Here is a 9,331-nt window from a genome sequence, read left to right as displayed (position 1 = left end):
CTAATCCAGTACCAGTGGGAAAACTGTGATTCCGATGTCTGTACTCTATAGAGTACCTACATTGGGCAGCAATGGGAATCTGGTGGTGTTGTAGTATAGATATAGAGAGCATATGTGATGGTAGTCATAAGAATAATTTAACTTTCATTAATCAAACCATAGATCAATCAGTTGCTTGATCAATTTTGCTTGATCAATGAAATTAATTGCTCAATCAAATCAATCAATTGCTCAATCAGATTCATCACTGCTTAATCAATCATTCAATAATATACCACTAATCTTGCAGTGGCACTGAACCGTACTAGCAAGTAGCTGCTGGCAAACCTCTCAACAGACTGGTATCAAATTGTATGAGTGTCCAGCAAAATTCAAATGGACCATTTCTTATGTGTCAAATCACCATGTATCAAAACAGTTTGTCCCAGTTTGTACGAGCAAGGAAAGCTTTGTCACTGGAAGAAACAGTTCTTTGCTAAGCAAGCAAGAAAGATGGTCACATAGCTGTAAGTCAACATTATAATATGATTACACCTTTAGCCCATCACAGATATGATATAGGTTAAAAGAAGTATATCGAGTTGGATAAATAGCAAAATACAACCTTTCATCATAAACAGTTTGCAGAAGAAAGTTTTAAGTGCACTACACACTACTCCCCAAGTAACAATGTGATGATTACAATGAATTTCTCAACACTGAGAAAAAAGAGACATGTTTAGTAGGTATACACAGTACAGACCCTTTACATAACTGCACAAAAAATAAGCAAAAGGGGGGAAATGTAGATAGAGGTCAGTATGGAATTTGTACAAATACTTTTTTGAATCGTCTTGAACAAAATGCATTGAATATAACCCAGAGTTTTCCGATTGAAAATTGATAATTGACCAAATTGCATTTTATTGAATGATCCTGACTGGTAAATGAGTAACTAAGTAAATGCAAGAAGATTGTTAATATGGAATATACTATAGATCAAAGGTTCCTAAGTGGGTCATATATGACCTCAAATAAGGTTGACCTGGTAATGGACTGTTCCAGTTGAAATCCATACACCGCTATGGAAGACATGACCTTATTCTTACACACAGGGAGTGTGAATTTCAAATGGGATTACCTGAATGGGTGACTCCATTTGAAATCTACACCCCTTGTGTGGGATATTAAGGTCATGTCTTCCATATAGGAGTGTATGGATTTCAACTGGAGTAGTCCAATTTCACTCTCTGATATATGTGACCCGTTATTTCAAAACCAGGAACAAGTGGCATTTTTGACATTTCATGATTTGAATACAAATGTAAGCACTAGACAATAAGCTTTAAAATGATGCCAACATTATATAAATAGCATCAATACTTTTCAAGATATGGATAATTTTGTAAATGATACCTTGATATTTTTGCCAAATTGCTATTCTGAGTAATAGGCCAATTTGTTTGCTACCTTACACAGGACGAATTATCATAATTTAACTGTTATTTATTGATTAAATAAACCTCTTTTGAATAAGTACTTTCAAAGATTTGAAAGTCCACTTAATTAGTCCCACAGTCAAATACCATGAAATTAAGAATTTAAAAATTTGATTTTTTTTTAATGGGAATGTCAACTGGCGACTTGTTCCCTGTTTTGTTGGAGCTGGTCACATATGTCCCATTATCTTCTTGCATTAACATAATTTATTCTTATTGCAAAGACATATAAATCATGATTTGAGGTAATTTATCTATTTGAATTGCACTACTTGTTGCTACTGTTTGTTTTTTGTTACTCGTCACCCTTCAAATATGTATAATACTATATTCGCCCCTTCCATGGTTCCGCCATATTGGGTAGAGCCTCAAACTGGTAATAGACATGAAAGAAAGAATTACGTCACTTTACACAATGTTATATGACTCGTTCAATTCCCATTCGTGCCTGCTGCCAGATCAAGGCTCTGCCTTCAAACTTGTTGACCATGCAAGAAGTGAATATTGAACTTGATCAGTAACAGCAAAGGACTCTATTCCAGCTGAAATTTATACACTCCCTGCGGAAGACATGACCTTAATCTCTCACACAGGGTGTGTCGATTTCAAATGAACTCGCCTATTAAGGTAAACCCATTCAAAATTCACACTCCACATGTGGAAAATTAAGGTCATGCCTTCCATAAGGGGCCTATGGATTTCAACCAGAATATAGCCCAATATATGCCTGAAATCTGATGCTCTTGGTTTTACACATATTGCAATACTCGTACATTAACTCATGCACAAATGATTGATTTGAAAATGCACTTAAAATGTTTGTGCTCCAAGAACTTTGACCTAAACATGAGAATGTTGTTAGCTACAGTTTTCATATCTCACTTCCAATATTTTTACAATTGAATGAAAAGAGGCTGCAATTCAAAAATGCTGAATAGTAAAAGCATAAATCTGTGATATGTATTAAAGATGTGCTGTAACGCAAACATACACATCATGCTTACAATTGACAAGCCCACACAGTGCTGGTTGCCGATATTTTCTTATCCACAACACAGACTTACCACCACTCGCTTCATACAAAATATCCAACTCCAGATTCATAAGTAACTTAATGAATTGCACCACTTACCAATCATCAATTTTCTTGTACACATGGTTCGTTTTGTTCAAAGATTGTAATTTTCTGTTTGATAGATGTGGTCTGCATCTAACAAATTCTCCACATATTCAAATCATTTTTCATACTTCTAAAGCACCAAACATGTAGCACTATCGGTGTCCCGAGGGGAACCAAAGACGCTTTTTATCGCACCCTGAACATTTGCACAGTGCTGTTGTTTTTGTCTATATAAAACAATAGCGTATAAAACAATAGCGCTATATTAATGTTTATTATTATGCTCGCTACAATTTATTACATCTCCGGGGCACGATATAAAGAGTCATCGGAACCTATCCAGACACCAATACATTATAGGACCAAACTACAGATGTGGCGCCTATATACCGTATTCGTCCGAGTATAGTCCCACGCCGAGTATAATCCCACCCCCATTTTTCAAAAATTTCAGAATTTGTAAAAAAAATTTTTTTTTTTTTAAGTTTTTTTTTTTGTTTGAGTGTCCTGGACCTAGATAGATGCTAGATCATTCATGGTTGACCTAAAAAATAAAATAAAAAAATTTCAAGTTATTTTGTATTTTTAATATGAAAATTGATAATTTGTATTCATGTCATACTCTATTAATGATTTCAAAATGCATTGAATTTGAATGCATTTTGAAATCATGAATAGACTATGACATGAATACAAAGTATCAATTTTCATATTAAAAATACAAAATATCTTGAATTTTTTTTTTTTTTTTTTTAGGTCAACCATGAATGATCCTAGCATCTAGGTCTAGGTCCAGGACACTCCAAAACCGAAAAACAAATAAACTTAAAAAAAAAAGATTTTTTATTTTTTTTATTTTATTTTTTGAAATTGAGTATAATCCCACCCCCAATTGTGAAAAATGTTCACATAAAAAACGGGTGGGACTATACTCGGACCAATACGGTAATCATGTTAACAAAACTGTAACCTTTCAAAAGTGTGAACACCCTTGCAGCAAACACATCAATTGAGAACTTGGCAAAGTGCCAGAATTCCAGCATATGAAAAAACATCAAAAACATGTTTTTTTGACATAATACTTAAATTTGAGAAAATCACTGGTCCAAAACTGACCAGTAAACCAGTCAGGAAAACCATAGCAGAAACATGTACAAAACCCTGTTTTTGACTGGCACATAAAAATGAGGTACTTCTACAATTGCTGATGATGAGAAAAAAAATGAGGATATTACCCATATCTTTGGTGTTGTTTTTTGTTGTACAAACCCCCTGATAAGTAAGTTTACCAATTGAAATACATTAAAGGAATCACATACATGCATGAAAGTTTTGTCTGTGTTGGTAAACTTTATAAATATTGGTTTAAATTTACAATCTCAACACAAAATTACAACGTACCTCAAATTTTCGGTTGCAACTTTAACCTTCATCAGGAAATTGCCAACCTAGGGTCACGATCTTTTGGACACATGTGTTGAGATCATAATTAAAAAAAAAATTATGAATCACACACAGGTGGACAATAAGTTCCCGCAAATCAACTCCAGTTGTGGGAACTTATTGACCACCCCTCGTAGCAATAATCCGATACATTCATTAGCGCGAGTATGTGATTCGAATACACTTATTTCATGAATATCTATTAAGAATTTGAATGTCAATTATTTCAGTATCAAAAGTATCAGTTCAGAGTTAACTGGAATACAATATGGTAGGTTTTAGCAACTACTTAAAACCAACAAATTTCAATCTTTTGTAAGTACATAAATTGTATTATCTTTGAGATATCTTGTTTACGAATGCATCTTAATTCCCTCTTCAATAACAGACATACACTGTACTTTGTTGTGGGGACAAATATTATAGTTGTATCATTCTAACCAGTCAGACACTCAGGAGTAATCTTAAGTTGTAATACTATCAAATACTCAAACCGGGTGGTTCCGTCCGGTTGGAGCCGATTTCCATTGTTCTAAACAATGGAACAGGGTTCAATAAGATCATAAAGTTTCATGCTGCTAGGCAACGCATCATCATCAGACTTCAAGAAGAAGCCAGGATGCAAATTTGGAGAAGATACGAGTGTCAATAAGGTAGTAAGTCATCATTATAATAGATAATACAGCTGCAACGCCTTTGATCGTGCATGTAAACATGCCAGTTCTTGCACCCACTAACCTATACTGCTTTGAGGAAGCCATATGGACTATAGCAACAACTGATCATGGAGATAATTGCTGATAGCATTTGCACACTGGCTTCCAACATTGGGCTATTCCAGTTGAAATCCATACACCCCCTATGGAAAGAGTGTACAGCTCCATTTGTAATTCACACTCCCTGTGTGGGAGATTAAGGTTATGTCTTCCATAGAGGGTGTATGGATTTCAACTGGAATAACCCATTTGATTGTATATTAGCCTCTGAAATTTGCAACTGTGCGTGTTAGAATGATACAACCTTTTACATACTGAGTGAATTACTTTGTAACTTGTTAAACTGACATTAGCATACTAGGTATCTAACAATAAAAAGAAAGACAAAAGACATAAAACAACAAGTTTTCTTAAAGAAAACAGGTGTACAGGGCTCAAAGCTAAAAGAGGTACTACAAACTAACATATGAGTTGTAGAAATCAACTTATTTACAAAAACATTATCCAAGGTTTTAACCCATGTGGATTTGCTAAAATACAGAAGAATATTCCCACAAGACGGAACTATTTTGTGCAAATTTTGATGAAAATTAAGCTCAAAATAGTGGTTTTCTGTAATGAACTTGATAAGGGATAAAATCAAAACTCGACTGGTGGTCAACTGCCGGTTCCGAGCAGTTCCGTCCGGTTGGAGCCGGTTTGTGCTCCAAGAACTTTGACCTAAACATAAGAATTTTGTTAGCTGCAGTTTTCATATCTCACTTCAGTGGTGTGTTCAGGTTGTTCAGGGGTTCAGCCGCCGGTCAAGTTTTGATTTTATCCCTAAAAGAGTATTCCTACTGGATGGGTTTATTTTGTGACATTTTTGATGAAATTTAGGGACAAAATAGTCGGTTTCTAAGAATTTGAAGGTAACAAGCATGGTCCCATGTTGATCTGAGATGGGTGTACCTAAAACTTATCCACTTTTCTTATAAAAAGGATGGTCCCATTTCATTTTAAGCAGGAATACTGTCTTGAGTAGATGCCTTTCTTTCCATCAAGCAAAATACTCTATGATGATGGTCAAATAATCTTGATGAAACAAACTCTTGGGAAAATATTCAACTCTATGTGTATCTTGTGCTATTATTTAAAAAAATTGCAGAATATTTCAGTCAAATTAGATACTATTACGTGAAAGCATGTGAATACAAAAGGAGAGTTTGTGCAGATAAAAAAAAAAGTCCAGTGGCACCAATCTTTTTTTTTTCAAAAATCACAATTTCTTTTAAAGTACATTGTAGTCCATTCAACTTTTGTATAAAAAAGTCAAAGGTAAAAAAAATGCATTTAGAATTCTAAAAATTCTTATATGATTGTCAAAAAATTTACCTTTTCAAAAAAAAAAAACTTTATGCCAAAGTTGATTTGATTTTTGAGAAAAATAAAAAGAGGAACCAAAGACAGATGCAAATAAGAAATGCTCCAAAACTTCTCCTTTGATTCTATCCTATTAGAGTACTGCAAGCAGGTGCATTTATGGCAATCTCGTATTTTATATCACCCATGACAGGTAAGCTTACGGAATAAGTACAACTGTTACGATAGTGTACAGATTTACTCCACGATTGTATGACGTCACAGGTGGTATATAATACAAGATTGTCCAATTTTAGCAAAAGAGAAAACATGATACATGTGAAAAACAAAACTGGGAATACAGAGTTTGAGAATACAGATTTAGAAAATACATCTCCAATGTGCCAACTCCATGGGCACTACTGCCTTAATAAGAGTACCTCTAATTGGTTCATTACATGATTTAATCAACTAGGTAACCAATCAAGATACAGCTTTTAGATCTTTTTGCAATTTTAAAACTTACTCTACATTCTGTCAAACTGACTAATCTTACTATATCTCTGACTGGTTCTAATACATGATACTGACCAATTAATGACCAATAATACGGCGGGTAGTACCCATGGGTTGACTTCATACAATGTAGACGAAAAGAGGAAAATACACTATTATATGAAGAGAAAAGTAGATAAAGATGAATCCAACGGATTCTTCATATTATATGTGGAATAAAGGGAATAAGAAAACATTTATGCACAAGTCCCTGTAAGTTTTACAACAGTTTGTAAATCCCAGAAGTTGAAATTGACTACAAGCTTCATCATTATGGATTATTCCAGTTGATATCCATACACCCTGTGGAAGATATGACCTTAATCTCCAACACAGGGGGTGTAGATTTAAAATGAAGTCACCCATTCAGGTAACCCCATTTGAAATTCACACTCCCTTTGTGAAAGATTAATGTCACATCTTCCAGAGGGGTGTAAATGTATGGAAATTAACTGGAACAGCCCAATCATACGTATGATTGAAAAGACCCCTAACATGAGGCAATATAAATGTCCATAAAATACCCTATATTTTTGTTTGTCCTAAATTATAAAAAAACTTGGCCATGTAATGGTACAATTTCTGTACACCCTTTCTATACTGAGGTCCACATGGGTTGCTATTAGCGACATACCACATCTACATTTATGCTGACATATACAGCGTGACTATATCATACAAAATAAATGAACATCTCGGCTGCCGCATAACAAGTATACTCAACTAAATATATACACATTTGTCTCTATTCATTAATACTACAGTATCATGTCCAAATAGGTAATTGGGCAATAGCCATCCAAAAATAAAAACATCTACAACAGCATCCGTTATAAAAACTTTGAACACAACCAGAATTTTAAATTGTATACATACAAAGTTGAAAAGTTGCTTTCCAACATACAGATCTATATTATACTATAATAGTCATTGACTTTTATTGGAATTTTTTGTTTGTACATTTGTTCAGTTAGTATAAACAGTATTGTCACTGTTCTTGTACATTGTATTAAGTATATTTCCAGTTAAGATGAAGAAAAGAAAATATGACAGGATGCAAATTTATTAAAACAAAAGAACGCATCCAAAGAGGTGTGAAAAATTTTAAATTTGACAAAGCTACAGCAACCTAATGATACAAACTAAAAACAAACTATAAATTTGTTCATCTGAGGCTCATCTTAAATGATATATAAGCAGTAATATTAAATGTCTACCGAGTTAATTTGAGCTGAAATTTCCTAAAGTCAATTCAGTTTTACTACTGAAGAAACATATTTTGAATTGCAAGTCTTCAAAATGGATAAAATTGCTTTTTATTAATGACTTCGAACCAGACCAAGCTATGTCACTTTTTCCTAAAATTCAAGTCCATCATTTACTTGACTAGTTTCCATACCAAAGTATCCAACTCCAATGAATAAATTCAGAGGGATTCAAACTTTTAAACTCCTATTTATACAAGTTATGACATGACCTGTTCTGGCTCTTGAGCTGTCAGTCTATTCGGCTCTTCCTTTTAAAATCCACACCCACTCTGATGAATATTTTGGAATTCCAACAAAGCCAATACTGTAAAAGTAGAAATTTTCGCAAGGTTTTTATTTTCGCGAATTTCGCAAGTGGACATAAAATCGCGAAAATAAAAACTCACAAAAATAACCTTTTGCATTAGGTTTCTATTGTATCAATATCAAAACTGCAAAATTTAATTCTCGCGCAATTGAAAAATCATCAAAATCGCGAAAATATCTTCTCGCGAAAATATTGACTTTTACAATAGTTTGAATAATTCAAGATCCAACTATTTTCAAGCTCAAAAGTGTGGAAGATTTCCAAAACTTGCAGCCAAATTGTGCAAACTCCAACTGGATTTTATAATTCAAACTGGAATTACACATAAAACTGGCCATAATTTCCAGCTAGATTGAACATACGGCGCACCTGAAATTAAGATCTTTGTGTAATATTCCAGCAGGGTGTGGAATTTAAATAGAATAGCTCATTGAAATTGTGAATATTAAAAAACAAATCAAGACTACTTCTGTGCAGGACATAGATTTGCAAAAATTTACATCAAAGTTTACCACCAAAGTGCGAGGACATTTATGAATAATATCTAAACTAAATTTACCCAAACATTGGACATAAGATCGATTGAGTAAAAAAACACTTATTGAGTTGAATTATTATAGTACAAGAAGAAAAAAAAACACAGAAAATTTCAAAAATATTTTGACATCGATTTGGCACAAAGAACATCATAAAAGCACCTCAACTAAAATTATGAGTAAACGTAAACTATATTTGGTGTATTTTGTTCTGAGGTTGACATGTGTTGGTTGGAGTTAATGGTCTCCGATGGCAGCTACAGGGAGTTGTTTGAAATATAAGAACTGTTCAAAATTTTGTTTGAAACAAATGATATGGATTATAATGGTATCAAAATTGAAGAGCGATATCAATGCTTTTTAATACTTGGAGATATCTCGCTAGTTTTGCCATCAATTTTAGAACAGTTCTCAATATTGGCTATCTGTTGATTACAGGGCTGACATTGTAATAAGTCTGCTTTACAACAGGCTGACATTTGGTATCATATGAAGTAAGTCTGCCATTTCTACAAGGCTTCATAATTTTCTTGAGATGCATATACTATGGTTACTTGTCTACATAAG

Source organism: Amphiura filiformis, chromosome 18 (genome assembly GCF_039555335.1).
Source record: "Amphiura filiformis chromosome 18, Afil_fr2py, whole genome shotgun sequence".
Taxonomy (NCBI): Eukaryota; Metazoa; Echinodermata; class Ophiuroidea; order Amphilepidida; family Amphiuridae; genus Amphiura; species Amphiura filiformis.
Note: the sequence above shows the minus strand (reverse complement) of the source record.